At 44.7% G+C, this 19,326-nt stretch overlaps 1 protein-coding gene across 1 annotated transcript in view; it reads right to left on the minus strand.

Moving 5' to 3' along the window:
• prom2 (prominin 2) overlaps positions 1-13,865 on the minus strand; it is an 89,399-nt gene extending 75,534 nt beyond the window's left edge. The window contains exons 1-2 of the mRNA XM_072557224.1: positions 13,792-13,865; positions 2,852-3,027 (exon numbers count right to left, since the gene is read on the minus strand). The gene's annotated coding sequence lies outside the window, so the exon portion shown is untranslated. The remainder of the gene's footprint in view (positions 1-2,851; positions 3,028-13,791) is intronic.
• Between the last annotated feature and the right edge of the window lie 5,461 nt (positions 13,866-19,326).

Below are 19,326 nucleotides of genomic sequence, written 5' to 3' on the forward strand. Positions count from 1 at the left end.
AGCCCATTCTTACCCTGGCTCTTCCATAAATGTGAACCATTTACTGTGTGCTCAAGTGCCTGGAAGTCCCTCAGTTATATCAAAACAAAAAGAAGGCCATAACAATTTTCTCAAGACCATGAGGAATGGGGAATAAGTGCTGGCCTTACCAATTCTTTGAATCATACAGTAGAAATGTTTGGCCCACGAAGGCAATACCACCAAAGCTACATTAAATCTACACTCATCTCACTTTCCAGCATTGGACCCAATAACCTTGAATGTTATGACACTTATCCAAGTACTTTTTAAAAGGTTGTGACGTTACCTCCCAGACCATGCAGTTCAGACCCCCAACAATCTCTGGATGAAAGATTTCCTCAAATCCCCTCCAAACCTTCTGCCTTTCGCTTTACCATTACTTCTCCTTGTTATTGATTCTTCAACTAAAGAGGAAAGCTGCTTTCTATTCACCTTGTCCAAGCTCCTCATAATGTTAAACACCTCTGTCAGGTTCCCCATCAACATTCTCTACTCTGAAGAAAACAATCTGAGCTAATCCAGCCTCTCTTCATTGCTACAGTGTTCCATCCCAGGCAACATCCTGGTGAATCTCCTTTTTTTTTAGATTAGATTAGATTACTTACAGTGTGGAAACAGGCCCTTCGGCCCAACAAGTCCACACCGCCCCGCCGAAGCGCAACCCACCCATACCCCTAACACTACGGGCAATTTCGCAAGGCCAATTCACCTGACCTGCACATCTTTGGAGTGTGGGAGGAAACCAGAGCACCCGGAGGAAACCCACGCAGACACGGGAAGACACGCAGACACGGGAAGAATGTGCAAACTCCACACAGAGAGTCGCCTGAGGCTGGAATCGAACCCAGGACCCTGGTGCTGTGAGGCAGCAGTGCTAACCACTGTGCCACCGTGCCCCCTCCAGGGCAAGCACATCCTTCCTATAGGGGGGTGATCAGAACTGCACACAGTATTCCAGCAGTGACCTAACTAAAGCCCTGTACAGCTCCAAAGTAACCTCACCACTCTTATAGTCTATGCATTAACTATAAAGGCAAGTGTCCATATTCTTTCTTCACTACTCTCTTAACCTGCCAGGCCACATTCAGGGATTTGTGGACAAACACTGTTTCTCTGAGCTTTCTAGTGTCCTGTCATCATTGAGTAAGATGCATCCTAAGAATGCAGCTTTCATAGCCTTGAAATCATGGACTCTCCTGAGGATCGAAGCTTGAGACTGGTATCCAACAGAAAATCTGCTGAAATATTTCTTGCAATTAGTCTCTGATCTTGGATGTTGATAATTCAGGCCATACACAACAGTGACCTTAAAGAGACATATAAAGTCCAGTTCTATCACAGCAAGTCACCATTACAACTATGTTGCAGAGGACCTAAATTAATGGTAGGGTTAGCAGGAAAGAACAGAGGGGTAAACAACTAGTCTGTGTCTTGGGATTTGGGGGAAAGATGGTGGGCAGTTCATGGGATCCTTGACAGACCAGAGGTGATCTCATACCCCAAGGAAATATTTAGGGTTGGATTTTCCAAGGAATAGCAATCACATGCTGATTGTCGCTCCTCTCTTTTTCATAACTAAAATGAAAAAGCCCCATATTTCTGACAGGAGGGCCAATCAGGGCTCTTTCAGAAATGCGGAATTGTACTTTCATTCTGACTGGTTCCTTGTCATGCAGCACAATCAGGGCATATGCTCCTTTGTCACAGCAATCAGCTGCTGTATTATGTAACTTAAAGGTCCACCATCATAGACAGCCACTTTGATTTTAATTAACCTCTTATCTATGTAGAGGTAACGATATAGGTCACTGTGATGATCGGATGCTGGGAGGGTAGCATACCAGGCAGGTTTGGTGCCAGGTGGGTGTGGGATAGGATGCCAGATGGGTAAAGTACTAGGTAGTAAGGAGAGGAGTGCAAAGGGGTAGGATGCCAGTTAAGTAAGGTGCCAAGTGTATGCTGGATGATAGGGATTTGAGTCCAATGGTGATGTAGATGGGATTAAGGTCCCAAAGGTAGCAGAGTGTTTGGATCTAGAGTGGATGGGGTGGTTAGAGATAAGACCAAGGAGTAGTAGAAGGAGGCACTTTCCTGCCTTATCCCTATAACCCTCGATTCCCTAATGATTAGAAATGTGTCTATCTCAGCCTTGAATATATTTAATAACTCAACCATGATAGTCCTGTGATAGTCAGGTCTAACAGCAGTGGGAGAGGAATGAGTGTGTAAATTGCAGGCAATGGAAAACATGATGGAAATGCAGGACAGAGGAATGTCCTCTGCTGTTGGATGTGACCAAGGTAGGGCAGTATTTGGGGGGGGGGGGGAGTCCAGGTCAGGGAAACAAAACCCGAACATTCAAATCTAGGCCACAGGCAGAAGTGTGAAAAGCGTATATTCACACAAAGGGTGTTAGGAGTTTGGAAGTAAGACCCATCCACATTAAGCAGCTCAATTAATTAATTTCAAATTGAAATCTGATGGTCTTTGGCGAGGTCACAATATTAAAGGATGTGAAATTAAAAACTAAAATGGACTAAACAAATGCATCATCTGAATTGAATGGTTAAGTGAGGGGCTGAATATCCTCATTCTATTCTCGCGAGAGCCCAGTCCCATCATCTCACCACTGCTGCTACTTCAAACACCTGTCTCTGTCATCTCAACATCCCCATCCTCCCCGCACCACACCGTCTGGGAGGGATGAGGTTAAAATAGCTATTTAAATCATTATTTCCCAACCACAGCAATAATATGCACAAAGAAGCGATTGTGATTACATTGATCATTTATTAGAATTAAATAGTTCAATTTGAAAGGCTGGGATTACCTGTTCTTTCTTTCCAGCTTCATCACATCATTTGGACTTGGACTTGGTTATTCATTTTCCTTGTGTTCAATCCCAATCTTTGGTATTTTCCTTGGATTTTCTTTACTTTCAGTATCCACTCTGCTATCGTTGGTTTACACAAATCCACAACTTTTCAAATGAGTGAGATTGTTAACCTAGATACAAAGGAAGTTATTGGTCAACAGCCTGAGTGCATGAAGCAATTTTACAAATTGGAGACGGATTAATTTGTACTCAAAGCCATCCCTTTATATGCTTTCCTTTGAAAATTATTAAACTATGGGAGAAAATTGAAAGATCCTTCCTCTCAATGTGGCATTTTAATAAGTAACTTTCTAACTTCAGAGTTTCATTGCGATTTCCACCAACCGTTTTTCCACTCTCACAATCAGGAAACGCGTTTCTGAGACCTTTTCATTATCAGGAAGAACTGAACATACTTTCCCCGTTCCCGACATGAGGCAGATCAAATGGAACTACCTTTCCATAACTTAAGCTCTGAATGCTTTATGTAGTCAGGGTTGAGAGCCTCCCGGGGCGAGAATATCCTTCCTGTGATCAGGTGACCACACCCACATTCACTATAACAGTCTCCTCCAGCACGAAAACAATTTCTTACATTGTTTCTTGCCTCGTTGAAACTCAATCGCGTTTAACTGATTTGCTTTCTAAAATTCTTCCTTGCGATATTGGAGTCACTGGCAAGTCCGGCGTGTGTTGCCAACCCCTAATTTCCCTGAAGTTATCTATCTTTCTAGGTCAATAGGAACAGGAGTAGGGCAAACAGTTCATCAAATCTGCTCTACTATTCAATATAACATGGCTGATCCAACTTGTCCACTTTCCTGTGTTTTTCCCATAGCCCCTGATTCCCCAGCTGATCAAGAATTGATTTATCCTATCCTTATGTATACAAATGCAAAGTGGGGACTGCAGATGCTGCAGACTCTAGATTAGAGTGGTGCTGGAAAAGCACAGCAGGTCAGGCAGCATCCGAGGAGGAATTTCTGATGAAGGGCTTTTGCCCGAAAAGTCGATTTCCCTGCTCCTCGGATGCTGCCTGGCCTGCTGTGCTTTTCCAGCACCACTCTTTATGTATACAAAGACTTGTTCCCACAGTTCTTTGTGGCAAAAGTTCCAAAACTTCATAATTCTCTGAGAGAAGAAATTTCTCCTTTTCTCAATCTTAAATTGGCACCCCTTTATTCTGAGAATGTGTCCTTTGATCCTAGACTCTCCCAGTTTTGCCCTCTGGTTTTGGACTTCCCCACTCCAGGGATAAGGCCCCACCCATTTACCCTATCCATGTCATTCCTGATTTTATAAACCTCTATAAGGTCACGCCTCAAGTTCTGACACTCCAAGGAAAACAGCCCCAATCTATTCAGTCTCTCCCAACAGCAAAAACACTCCAACCCTGGCAATGTCCTTGTAAATCTTTTCTGAACATTTTCAAATTTCACAACATCCTTCCTGTAGCAGGGAGACCAGAACTGAATGTAATATTCCAAAAATGGCTTCACCAATGACCATACAGCCACAACATGATTTCCCAACTCCTATATTCAATGCACTGACCAATAAAAGCAAGTGTACCAAATGCTGCCTTCACTATCTTGTCTTTCTGTAAATCCGCTTTTAAGGGACTATAAACCTACACTGCACAATCTCTTTTTTTGGCAACACTCCTTAGGACCTTCCTGTTAACTGTATGAGGCCTGCCCTGATTTGCCCCACCAAAATGTAGCACCTCATATTTATCTAAGTTAACTCCATCTGCCATTTGAGGAGAAAGTGAGGACTGCAGATGCTGGAGATCAAAGCTGAAAATGTGTTGCTGGAAAAACGCAGCAGGTCAGGCAGCATCCAAGGAACAGGAGAATCGATGTTTCGGGCATAAGCCCTTCTTCAGGAATGAGGAAAGTGTGTCCAGCAGGCTAAGATAAAAGGTAGGGAGGAGGGACTTGGGGGAGGGGTGTTGGAGTTGCAATAGGTGGAAGGAGGTCAAGGTGAGGGTGATAGGCCGGAGTGGGGTGGGGTCGGAGAGGTCAGGAAGAAGATTGCAGGTTAGGAAGGCGGTGCTGAGTTCGAGGGATTTGACTGAGACAAGGTGGGGGGAGGGGAAATGAGGAAACTGGAGAAATCTGAGTTCATCCCTTGTGGTTGGAGGGTTCCTAGGCGGAAGATGAGGCGCTCTTCCTCCAACCATCGTGTTGCTATGGTCTGGCGATGGAGGAGTCCAAGGACCTGCATGTTCTTGGTGGAGTGAGAGGGGGAGTTGAAGTGTTGAGCCACGGGGTGGTTGGGTTGGTTGGTCCGGGTGTCCCAGAGGTGTTGTCTGAAACTTTCCGCAAGTAGGCATCCCATCCCATATTCCCAATTCCTTCGTCTCCGCCGCATCTGCTCTCAGGAGGACCAGTTCCAATACCGTACAACCCAGATGGCCTCCTTCTTCAAAGACCACAATTTCCCCCCAGACGTGATCTTCGATGCCCTCCACCACATCTCCTCCACTTCCCGCTCCTCCGCCCTTGAGCCCCGCCCCTCCAACCACCACCAGGACAGAACCCCACAGGTCCTCACCTACCACCCCACCAACCTCCATAAACAGCATATCATCCACCATCATTTCCACCACCTCCAAACGGACCCCACCACCAGGGATATATTTCCCTCCCCTCCCCTATCAGCGTTCCGAAAAGACCACTCCCTCCGTGACTCCCTCGTCAGGTCCACACCCCCCACCAACCCAACCTCCACTCCCGGCACCTTCCCCCGCAACCGCAAGAAATGCAAAACGTGCGCCCACCCCTCCCCCCTTACTTCCCTCCAAGGCCCCAAGGGATACTTCCATATCCGCCACAAATTCAGACTGCACCTCCACACACATCATTTATTGCATCCGCTGCACCTAATGTGGCCTCCTCTATATTGGGGAGACATGGCGCCTACTTGCGGAACATTTCAGAGAACACCTCTGGGACACCCGGACCAACCAACCCAGCCACCCCGTGGCTCAACACTTCAACTCCCCCTCCCACTCCATCAAGGACATGCAGGTCCTTGGACTCCTCCATCGCCAGACCATGGCAACACAACGGTTGGAGGAAGAGCACCTCATCTTCCCCCTAGGAACCCTCCAACCACAAGGGATGAACTCAGATTTCTCCAGTTTCCTCATTTCCCCTCCCCCCACCTTGTCTCAGTCAAATCCCTCAAACTCAGCACCACCTTCCTAACCTGCAATCTTCTTCCTGACCTCTCTGCCCCCCCCCCCCAGCCTATCACCCTCACCTTGACCTCCTTCCACCTATCGCATTTCCAACGCCCCTCCCCCGTCCCTCCTCCCTACCTTTTATCTTAGCCTGCTGGACACACTTTCCTCATTCCTGAAGAAGGGCTTATGCCCGAAACATCGATTCTCCTGCTCCTTGGATGCTTCCTGACCTGCTGCGTTTTTCCAGCAACACATTTTCAGCTCCATCTGCCATTCCTTGACCCATTTGTCCATCTGATCAAGGTCCTATTGTACTCTGAGGTAAATTTCTTCACTTTCCACCACACCATCAATTTTGGTGTCATCTGCAAACTTACTACCCATGCCTCCCATATTGTCATCCACATCATTTATGTACATGTCAAAAAGCAGTGGACCCACACCAATCCTTGTGGCAGACTGTTGGTCACAGGCCTCCAGTTCAAAACGCAACATTTACCACCACCCTCTGTCCCTTAGCAAGGGGAAGGATGTATAGGATGAACATGTGGCTTAAAAGATGCTGTGACGGGGATGGTTTCAGATTTGAGGGGCACTGGGACCAGTTCTGGGAGAGGAGGGGGACCTGGACAAACTGGATGGGTTACATCTGTGCAGGACTGGGACTGATCTCCTGGGGAGTTACTTGTTAGAGTGACTTGGGAGTGTGGGAGGGGGATGAGAACCAGAGGAGTATGGCAGATGAAGCAGAATTTGAGGGAGAGGTAGAAACCAAGGTAAATGTTACTAAGAACAGGCAGGGAAACACTGTTAAAAAGAGCAGGGGAGGTGGGCCTGAAATGTATGTAGTTCAATGTGAGAAATAAATTAGACGAAGTAGATGAGTCTAGAGCTTTGGTTAGTACTTGGAAGTATGGCATCATTGAGTTTACCAGGCCTTGGCTGAAAGAGGGACAAGACTGACAGCGAAATGTCCCAGGATTTGGATGTTTCAGGTGTAATAGAAAGGGAGGTAATAGGGGTGGGGGAGTTGCATTACTGGTAAAGGAATATCTTACAGCTGCACTGAGGGAGGGTACATCAGGGACTCATGCAGCTAGGCAACGTTTGTAGAACTTAGGAATAGGAAAAGTGGATTCACAATGCTGGATGTATACTACAGGCCTCTTAACAGCCAGTGGGAGATAGAGGAGAGCATACGTAGATAGATTTTGGATAGATGTAAAACAGCAGGGTTGTTGTCGTGGGTGATTTTAACTTCCTGTATATTTACTGGGATTAACTTCATGCTAAGGGCTTGGATGGGACAGAATTTGTAAGGACCATTCAGGAGGGTTTCTTGGCACAGTATGAAAACAGTCCAACCAGGGAAGGGGTTATACAGGACCTGATTTTGAGAAATAAGCCAGGTGAATGAGGTTTCAGTGTGGGAGCAGTTTTGGGACTAGTGACCATAATACTGTGAGTTTTAAGATACTCATGGATAAGGATAACAGCAGTGAACGTGTTAAACTGGAGGAAGGCAAACTACAACAATATTAGGCAGGAACTGGAGAATGTTGATTGGAGGCTGCTGTTTGAAAGTAAATCCACATCTGACATGTGGGAATATTTCATTCAGCAGTTAATAAGAATTCAGGAGCGGCCTATTCCTATAGGAGTGAAGGATAGGTATGGCAAGTTGCATGAACCTTGGATGACCAGGGATGTTATGACCTGGGTCAAAATGTAAAAGGAAGCATTTGTAAGTTCTAGGAGGATGGGAACTGATGAAGCCCTTGAAGTATCGAAGGAAAGTAGGAAAGAACTTGAACAAACATCTAGAAGGTCAAAAAGGGGTCATGAAAAGTCATAGAGTCATAGAGATGTACAGCATAGAAACAGGCCCTTCGGTCCAAACTGTCCATGCTGACCAGATATCCCAACCCAATCTAGTCCCACCTGCCAGCACCCGCCCTTATCCCTCCAAACCCTTCCTATTCATATACCCATCCAGATGCCTCCTAAATGTTGCAATTGTACCAGCCTCCATCACATCCTCTGGCAGCTCATTTCCATACAGGTACCACCCTCTGCGTGAAAAAGTTGCCCCTTGGGTCTTTTTTATATCTTTCCCCTCTCACCCTAAACCTATGCCCTCTAGTTCTGGACTCCCCGACCCCAGGCAAAAGACTTTGTCTATTTATCCTATCCATGCCCCTCATAATTTTGTAAACCTCTATAAAGTCACCCCTCCGCCTCCGACACTCCAGGGAAAACAACCCCAGCCTGTTCAGCCTCTCCCCATAGCTTAATTCCTCCAACCCTGGCAACATCCTTTTAAATCTTTTCTGAACCCTTTCAGGTTTCACAACATCTTTCTGATAGGAAGGAAACCAGAATTGCACGCCATATTCCAAAAGTGGCCTAAACAATGTCCTGTACAGCTGCAACATGACCTCCCAACTACGGTACTCAATACTCTGACCAATAAAGGAAAGCATATCAAACGCCTTCTTCACTATCCTATCTACCTGCGACTCCACTTTCAAGGAGCTATGAACCTGCACTCCAAGGTCTCTTTGTTCAGCAACACTCCCTAGGACCTTACCATTAAGTGTATAAGTCCTGCTAAGATTTGCTTTCCCAAAATGCAGCACCTCGCATTTATCTGAATTAAACTCTATCTGCCACTTCTCAGCCCATTGGCCCATCTGGTCAAGATCCTGTTGTAATCTGAGGTGACCCTCTTCGTTGTCCACTACACCTCCAATTTTGGTGTCATCTGCAAACTTATGAACTGTATCTCTTATGCTCGCATCCAAATCATTTATGTAAATGACAAAAAATAGAGGACCCAGCACCGATTCTTGTGCCACTCCACTGGCCACAAGCCTCTAGTCTGAAAACAACCCTCCACCACCACCCTCTGTCTTCTACCTTTGAGTCAGTTCTGTATACAAATGGCTAGTTCTCCCTGTACTCCATGAGATCTAACCTTGCTAATCAGTCTCCCATGGGGAACCTGGTCGAACGCCTTACTGAAGTCCATATAAATCACATGTACTGCTCAATCTTCTTTGTTACTTATAAATCCATATAAATCACATGTACTACTCAATCTTCTTTGTTACTTAATCAAAAAACTCAATCAAGTTTGTGAGACATGCTTTCCCACACACAAAGCCATATTGACTATCCCGAATCAGTCCTTGCCTTTCCAAATACATGTACATCCTGTCCCTCAAGATTCCCTCCAACAACTTGCCCACCACCGAGGTCAGGCTCACAGGTCTATAGTTCCCTGGCTTGCCCTTACCACCCTTCTTAAACAGTGGCAACACGTTTTCCAACCTCCAGTCTTCCGGCACCTCACCTGTGACTATCGATGATACAAATATCTCAGCAAGAGGCCCAGCAATCACTTCTCTAGCTTCCCACAGAGTTCTAGGGTACACCTGATCAGGCCCTGGGGATTTATCCACCTTTAACTGTTTCAAGACATCCAGCACTTCCTCCTCTGTAATCTGGACATTTTGCAAGATGTCACAATCTATTTCCCTACAGTCTATATCTTCCATATCCTTTTCCACGGTAAATACTGATGCAAAATATTCATTTAGTATCTTTCCCATTTTCTGTGGCTCCACACAAAGGCTACTTTGCTGATCTTTGAGGGGCCTTATTCTCTCCCTCGTTATCCTTTTGTCCTTAATATATTTGTAAAAACACTTTGGATTCTCCTTCATTCTATTTGCCAAAGCTATCTCATGTCCCCATTTTGCCCTCCTGATTTCCCTCTTAAGTATACTCCTACTTTCTTTATACTCTTCTAAGGATTCACTTGATCTATCCTGTCTATACCTGACATATGCTTCCTTCTTTTTCTTAACCAAACCCTCAATTTCTTTTGTCATCCAGCATTCCCTATAGTTACCAGCCTTCTCTTTCACCCTGACAGGAATATACTTTCTCTGGACTCTTGTTATCTCATTTCTGAAGGCTTCCCATTTTCCAGCCATCCTTTTACCTCCAAACATCTGCTCCAATCAGCTTTCGAAAGTTCTTGCCTAATACTGTCAAAATTGGCCTTTCTCCAATTTAGAATTTCAACTTTTAGATCTGGTCTGTCCTTTTCCATCACTATTTTAAAACGAATAGAATTATGGTCGCTGGCCCCAAAGTGCTCCCCCACTGACACCTCAGTCACCTGTCCTGCCTTATTTCTCAAGAGTAGGTCAAGTTTTGCACATCCACATACTGAATCAGAAAATTGTCTTCTGCGCACTTAAGAAATTCCTCTCCATCTAAACCCTTAACACTATGGCAGTCTCAGTCTACGTTTGGAAAGTTAAAATCCCCTACCATAACTACCCTATTATTCTACTGATAGCTGAGATCTCCTTACAAGTTTGTTTTTCAATTTCCCTCTGACTATTGGGGGATCTATAATACAATCCTAATAAGGTGATCATCCCTTTCTTATTTCTCAGTTCCACCTAAATAACTTCCCTGGATGTATTTCCGGGAATATCCTCCCTCAGCACAGCTGTAATGCCATCCCTTTTCAAAAATGCCACTCCCCCTCCTCTCTTGCCTCCCTTTCTATCCTTCCTGTAGCATTTGTATCCTGGAACATTAAGCTGCCAGTCCTGCCCATCCCTGAGCCATGTTTCTGTAATTGATATCCCAGCTCTATGTTCCTAGCCATGCCCTGAGTTCGTCTACCTTCCCTGTTAGGCCCCTTGCATTGAAATAAATGCAGTTTAATTTATTAGTCCTACCTTGTCCCTGCCTGCCCTGACTGTTTGACTCACTTCTGTTCTCAGCTGTACCCATCTCAGATCGATCTCTTTCCTCACTATCTCCCTGGGTCCCACTCCCCCACCTTACTAGTTTAAATCCTCCCAAGCAGTTCTAGCAAATTTCCCTGCCATTATATTAGTCCCCTTCCAATTTAGGTGCAATACGTCCTTCTTGTACAGGTCACTTCGACCCCAAAACAGATTCCAATAATCCAAAAATGTGAATCCTTCTCCCATACACCAGTTCCTCAGACATGCATTCATCTGCTCTATCCTCCTATTCCTGCCCTCACTAGTTCGTAGCACCAGGAGTAATCCAGATATTACTACCCTTGAGGACCTCATTTTTAAATTTCTGCCTAACTCTCTGTAATCTCCCTTCAGAATCTCAACCTTTTCCCTTGCTATATCGTTGGTTCCAATATGGACAATGATTTCTTGCTGGCCCCTCTCATTAGCAAACAGGATTAAGGATATATATGTATCTGCGGAGCCAGAAGAGGTCAGTGAGGTCCTAAACAATACTTTGTATTCACCAAAGAGAAGGAATTGGTGGAGAATGATCTCAGGGAAGGGTTGGTCAAATTTCTCAGCTAAATTGCTATTAAAAAAGGAAGAGATATTATGCATTTTAAGAAGTATTAAGGTAGATAAGTCCCGGGCCCCCTGATGGATCTATCCTAGAATATTGAGGGAGGAAAGAGAATAAATTGCTGGAACATTGAGAGATATCTTTGTATCTTCTTTGACCACAGGTGAGGTCCCAGAGGACTGGAGAATAGCCAATGTTGTCCCATTGTTTAATAATAATAACATGGACAATCCAGGAAATTACAGGCCTGTGAGCCTCATGTCAGTGGTAGGGAAATTATTGGAAAATATTCTTGGGACAAGATCTATAAGCATTTAGAAGCAAATGGACTTATTAGTGATAAACAGCATGGTTTCGTACATGGGAGGTCATGCCTCACTAAATTAATTGAGTATTTTGAGGAGGTGATGAAGATGATTGATGAAGAAAAAGTGGTTGATGTTGTCTACATCAACTCCTGTAAAGCCTTTGACAAGGTCCCTCATGGCAGACTGGTACAAAAGGTGAAGCCACGAGGTATCGGGGTGATCTGGCAAGAGGGATACAGAGGGTAGCGGTGGAAGGATGCCTTTCAGAATGAAGGGCTGTGACTAATGGTGTTCCACAGGGGTCAGGGCTGGGACCTCTGCTGTTCGTGATCTACATAAATGACTTGGAGGAAAATGTAACTTGTCTGATTAGTAAATTTGCGGACAATATAAAGATTGGTAAAATTGCGGATAGTAAAGAGGATTATCAGAGGATATAGCAGGATATAGATCAGTTGGAGATATTGGCAGAAAAATGGCAGATAGAGCTTAATCCAGACAAATGTGAGATAATGTATTTTGGAAGGTCAGTGCAAATAGAACTTATACAGCGTATAGCAGAACCTGTGGGAGTATGATATGCAGAGGGATCTGGGTATGCAGGTCCACAGATCACTGAAGGTGACAGCCCAGTAGATAAGGTAGTAAAAAATGCTTGCCTTCATTGGAAGGGGCATTGAGTATAAGGATTGACGAGTTATGCTGCAGCTCTACAGAATTTTAGTTAAGCCACATTTGGAGTATTAAGTACAGTTCTGGTCACCACACTATCAGAAAGATGTGGATGATTTGGAGAGGATAGAGAAAGGGTTTACCAAGATGTTGCCCAGTATGGGGGATTTTAGCAATGAAGAAAGGTTGGAAAGAGTGGGTTTGATTTCACTGGAATGCAGAAGGTTGAGGGGTGACCTGATAGAAGTTTATAAGATTGTGAATGGCACGGATAGTTTGGAAAGAATGAGGCTTTTTTCCCAGGGTGGAAGGGTCAATTACTAGGGGACATGGGTTCAAGGTGCGAGGGCGGATGTTGAAAAGAGATTTGTGAGGCAAGTTTTTTACACAAAGGATGGTGTGGTCCTGGAATGCACTGCCAGAGGTGGTGTGGAAGCAGAAATAATAGCAGCATTCAAGAACCACCTGGACGAATACATGAATCGGAAGGGAATAGAGGGATAAAGATCCTGAAAGTGAACAGTTTCAATATGGAACAGCAAAACGTGTCAGCACAGGCTTGGAGGGCCTGTTTCTGTGCTGTATTGTTCTTTGTTTTATTTTGTTCTTAAAGATCTCAGGCAAGTTAAACATTCTGGAGAAAATAACTACATTCTGTCAACTATTTCTCATAGATACACAGCTTCCGGCCTGCTTTCATTCTGGTTCAGTAACATCCTTTAGGGAAGGAAACTGCCATCCTTACCTGGTCTGGCCTATATGTGACTCCATACCCATAGCAAACCCACAGACCCTCTGTGCAATTAGGGATGGGCAATAAATACTGACCCAGCCATTGAAGTCCTCATCCTGTGAGAGAATTTTTAAAAAGCTTTGTTTGCACACTCATATGGGCTCTAACCTGATTAATGCATCAAGTAGTGTGTATCTTTTTTTACTTTATATTAATTAGGGCTACTTTCCAAACTGATGCCTCATGACCAAATATAACCTGTATTGTGACTATAAACTGTACACTGCAGGAAGGCCCAGTTTTGGTCGTTTTTGAAGTGATTTCACCAAATTACAAGAGTTGCGGCGGAGGGAGGGGGGCAGGGGAGGTGAGGTTGTCATGGGGATCATAGGGTTACAATTAGCCACTGCTCGGAGAAAAGAGGATAAGTGTTGTTCTCGACAAAGTACACTTGGTTACTTGGGTGACTTGATCCAGGCGGTTTGTGCAGAAAATTGCAAAAACAAACAAGAAACTTGCCCTGCACTCTCCTGCTCTGTGACATACTGTATGCAAGCTAATAATTAGCTACAAGTTAACAAATAAGCGTTTAAGGTCTTGCAAATATTCTTACCTGCACTGTTACAATAGACTTCTAAAATGAAGAGAGAGTCCTGTAGCCTGGTCCTATACATGCACACTCATACGTTTTGTTTTTTAAAGGAAATAGTTAGTTAAACTTTAACTCAAGCTTGTTAGTTCCTGTTAAGCAAAGCAATGACGTTTTAGGATTTATTTCTTTCACTGAAATGTACACAGTCTGGCTCAGTTGTTATCCTCCTTTCAATAATGCTGTGCAGTTATATGTTATGATTTGGAGTTGCAAGTATTGGACTGGGGTAGACAAAGTTAAAAATCACACAACATCAACAGGTTTATTTGGAAACATTTATTTATTTATTTAAAGTTAGTTTTAGCTTTTGAAGCGCTGCTTCTTCATCAGTTAAATGTTCTTTTCATTCAAAACCCCAGAGCAGTTCAGTGACAATTCAGAGCACGTGTATAGACATTGGCTGGACATGTATCCAAAACCCAGGAGACATCTCAACACGATTCTTAAAGAGTGCGGTCTGGAATTTGGATTTTGATTCTCAGTTCCTTAGCAGACCCCACCCTCCCAAAATCAGTCAGGACATCTCACCCAGACCCACACCACCACCCTATTCCCATGACCTCATATTTCTCATGGCTAATCCACCTAGCCTGCTCATCCCCGGACACTGTGGGGCAATTTAGCATTGCCAACCCACCTATCCTGCACATGTTTGGACTGTGGGAGGAAACCAGAACACCCAAAGGAAACCCATGTAGACACAGGGAGGAGTGCAAACTCCACACAGACAGTCACCTGAGACTAGAATCAAACTCGGGTCCCTGAGGATGTGAGGCAGCAGTGCGCCACCCAAACACATGTACATGACACACTATTGGGAAGAAGGTGAGAAAGTGGTATAATCATCAAAATAGTATGATCAATGAATGAGCAGACAGTTATCGCAGTTCGAACCAGAACAAAGCGTTCAAGACAATCACATGATCTCAAGTGTTCATAAAAAGATATTACATTGGTGTAGCTAGATAGATCATATGATGTTGCAATGAAATACAGCCACTTTCAGCAAAGAAATAGATGGCATATCCGAACTGCATGTTATCAATACTGGTCCAACAGGGTAACAAATTAATACTAAAAGTGTTGTGTTAAAATACAGACATTAACCCTAAATTTACGACAAGTCATATACATATATCCGCAACCACAGACAACAAATTGAAGCTACATAGCTAAGTTAAGCCATGTGTATAAAGATATGGTTGTGTTGTATGTTTCCCAAGACATTATCTTAACGTATACAAATGTATGTGACTATTTTTCACATTCTTGCACATTTTTATCAGAAAAAGGGTGTTCCCATCCTTTAAAAGGAAGAGGAGAGAGGAAATATGTTGAATTAAATCTAGTAAATTAAACAGGAAGTGTCAGAAACTTGAGATTTCATAGAACCCCTACAGTGTGGAAACAGACCATTTGTCCCAGAAAGTCCATACTGACCCTCCAAAGAGTAACCCGCCCAGACCGATTCCCCTACATATACCCCTGACTAAAGCACCTCACCCACACATCCCTGAACACTATGGGCAACTTAGCATTGCCAATTCACCTAACCTACACACCTTTGGATTGTGGGAGGAAACCAGAGCACCCAGAGGAAACCCATGCAGACATGGGGAGAATGTACAAACTCCATACGGACAGTTGCCCGAGGCTGGAATCGAACTCAGGTTTCTGGTACTGTGAGGCAGCAGTGCTAACCACTGAGCCACCATGCCACCCAAAACTGAAGAACAGTCTTTGGACTCAAAACGTCAACTCTGCTCATCTCACCACAAATGCTGCCAGATATCTAGGTTTCTCCAGCATTTCTGTTTCTGTTTCCAACATCTGCAGGATTTTGCTTTTATTTAGTATGTTATGTTATTGCATAGATTACAAACCAGACAGGCAGTGTATCTTTAAGAAAGCTAGACAACATTGTTCTGGTTTTCCAAGTGCCTTGTTACCACTTCCTTTAATAAACGTTTTTAGGGTAGTTAACAATAAACAAGTAGATGATGTAGGATTTTTAACAGATAGAAGAGGCACTACAAAATTGTTGCACAGGATAACAGCTCATGGTTTGGAGAGTAATTGGACTGTAAGTTGATTTGATCACCCAAATATTGGGGCCAAGGGAAGAAGCCAATACAGGAGTGATAATGTAACCCTCTTTTCCTAGCCTCGTTCTTGGATGTGCTATTATATCCTCAGGACAAACAACCTCCCCAGTTCCTGAAACACATCCCCAAATTATTTCACTACTGACTAATACTTGGGCATGTTCAAATCGAGAACCACAAGAGCCAGAGCTGATAGGTAGCAGTCAATTAAGTTGCACAGTCAGGTAAATGAACAAATAAAAATGTGGAAAGTAACAACTTCAGATGCTGGCTATCAGAGTCAAGAGTGTGGTGCTGAAAAAGCACAGCCAGTCAGGCAGCATCCGAGGAGCAGGAGAATCACCGTTTCGAGCAAAAGCCCTTTATCAGGAGTGGGCTCAGTGAGAGGTTTTAACTTCTTCAGAGATTGCACTCCATGGCCCACCCTGCACATGCTTCAATACTAATGTCCCACCACCATCTCCTCATCTGTCCTACTATGTCCTTATATAGTTTTCTTTGATAATGCACCTATGAATTTCCTGCTATTCCTAACTCCCTGATCACTTTATAGAGACTAATTTTAAGAGAATTTACAGTGTTCACTTAAACTGAAATTGTGGTCATAAGTTCCACATTCTCACCACTGTCTGGTTAGAGAGGTTTAACCCAAACCTCTTATGAGATTTATTAGTGAGTATCTTGTATTGATGACCCCTACTTTTGGACTTACTCACAAATGGAAACATTTTCACTATGTATAGCCTTCTTTTGTGCTATTATCATTATGTATCCTTTCAGAAACTGAAAGTTTTCAAACAGGTCGCCTATCAGCCTTCACTGTAGTAGACAAGAGCCCCAACCTGTTCGGCCTTTCCTAGAGTAATTCCTCCTCAGCTTGAACATCATTATTGATAATTTTTTCAGCCTCCACCTGGTGTTATAAGTGTTGTGTGAGATAATGGTTCTGATAGAATTAATGTTGGAGACTGTATTAAGTTCCATTCAATTTGATTATGTCATCAGTGTTGGGTGGAGATTCAGGGAGTCTAGCCTGAAATCGTAATAGGGACAGATGTGTCATTGTTTCACAACATGGTTGAAGAGCTTCAGGGCAGAGGAAATGACCTGGGAGTTGCAGTGGGAGAGGGACTCCCTGAGATTCTTGTGAGAGAGGAGGAAAACTTCTTCAAGGCAGGCATCCTTGCAAGAGGATTCGCAGTAGGGTTAAAATCAACGAGGTAAAAACAATGACTGCAGATGCTGGAAACCAGATTCTGGATTAGTGGTGCTGGAAGAGCACAGCAGTTCAGGCAGCATCCAAGGAGCTTCGAAATCGACGTTTCGGGCAAAAGCCCTTCATCAGGAATAAAGGCAGTGAGCCTGAAGCGTGGAGAGATAAGCTAGAGGAGGGTGGGGGTGGGGAGAAAGTAGCATAGAGTACAATGGGTGAGTGGGGGAGGGGATGTAGGTGATAGGTCAGGGAGGAGAGGGTGGAGTGAATAGGTGGAAAAGGAGATCGGCAGGTAGGACAAGTCCGGACAAGTCATGGGGACAGTTACTGAGCTGGAAGTTTAGAACTAGGGTGAGGTGGGGGAAGGGGAAATGAGGAAACTGTTGAAGTCCACATTGATGCCCTGGGGTTGAAGTGTTCCGAGGCGGAAGATGAGGCGTTCTTCCCCCAGGCGTCTGGTGAAAAGGAGCGGCGGTGAAGGAGTCCCAGGACCTTCATGTCCTTGGCAGAGTGGGAGGGGGAGTTGAAATGTTGGGCCACCGGGCGGTGTGGTTGATTGGTGCGGGTGTCCCGGAGATGTTCCCTAAAGCGCTCTGCTAGGAGGCGTCCAGTCTCTCCAATGTAGAGGAGACCGCATCCTCCGCTACATTGATGACTGCATTGGCGCCACCTCGTGCTCCCGCGAGGAGGTTGAGCAATTCATCAACTTCACCAACACATTCCACCCTGACCTTAAATTTACCTGGACTATCTCTGACACCTCCCTCCCCTTCCTGGACCTCTCCATCTCCATTAATGACGACCGTCTTGACACTGACATTTTTTACAAACCCACCGACTCCCACAGCTACCTGGATTACACCTCTTCCCACCCTACCTCTTGCAAAAATGCCATCCCGTATTCCCAATTCCTCCGCCATCGCCGGATCTGCTCCCAGGAGGACCAGTTCCACCATAGAACACACCAGATGGCCTCCTTCATTAGAGACCGCAATTTCCCTTCCCACGTGGTTAAAGATGCCCTCCAACACATCTCGTCTACATCCTTCACCTCCGCCCTCAGACCCCACCCCTCCAACCGTAACAAGGACTGAACGCCCCTGGTGCTCACCTTCCACCCTACCAAGCTTCGCATAAACCAAATCATCCGCCGACATTTCCGCCACCTCCAAAAAGACCCCACCCCACCCCACCCCTTTCCCTCCCCACTCCTTTCCGCGTTCCGCAAAGACCGTTCCCTCCGTGACTACCTGGTCAGGTCCACGCCCCCCTACAACCCACCGTCCCATCCTGGCACTTTCCCCTGCCACTGCAGGAACTGTAAAACCTGCGCCTACACCTCCTCCCTCACCTCTATCCAAGGCCCTAAAGGAGCCTTCCACATCCATCAAAGTTTTACTTGCACATCTACTAATATCATTTAGCTACTTTCTCCCACCAACCCCCCCCCCCCCCCCCCCCTCCCCCCCACTCTCCTCTAGCTTATCTCTCCATGCTTCAGGCTCACTGCCTTTATTCCTGATGAAGGGCTTTTGCCCAAAGCGTCGATTTCGAAGCTCCTTGGATGCTGCCTGAACTGCTGTGCTCTTCCAGCACCACTAATCCAGAAACAGATGTGTCATGTCTGGCTCCTCCAAGCCTTAGTAATTATGCTCAACTAGGCAGTGTAACTTGTTCCTATTGCCATCATGCAATGAATTACATCTACTCTTTAAGTTCCTCTTCTTCTTATGACTCACTAGTGGTTCACCCTCTATTACTGTGAACAAAACCAAGTCCTTACATCCAATATAGAAAGAAGAATTAGTACAGCATTTCACCCCAAACATTAGCTAGTAGTGATTGGCTCTGCAAGACAAAGAGCATGGTGACCAGTGGTGAGATTATTACATAAATACTTAAAGGAAACAAAAACAAACAAAATCCATTCAATCCAGGAAAAAAGTTTTAGAATGCAAGTGAGTTTGCCACTTTAAGCACATTACTGCTTTCAGAACATCCAGACAGTTAGTTTACAACTGCAAGTGCTTGAACGAGGAATGATATCTGTGTGTATATCTATCTATCTATCCATATATATGAAATGTATTACATACATATAATGTATAAGGAGAAAGTGAGGACTGCAGATGCTAGAGATCAGAGTTGAGCACAGCAGGTCAGGCTGCACTCAACGAG

Source organism: Chiloscyllium punctatum, chromosome 38 (genome assembly GCF_047496795.1).
Source record: "Chiloscyllium punctatum isolate Juve2018m chromosome 38, sChiPun1.3, whole genome shotgun sequence".
Classification (NCBI taxonomy): Eukaryota; Metazoa; Chordata; class Chondrichthyes; order Orectolobiformes; family Hemiscylliidae; genus Chiloscyllium; species Chiloscyllium punctatum.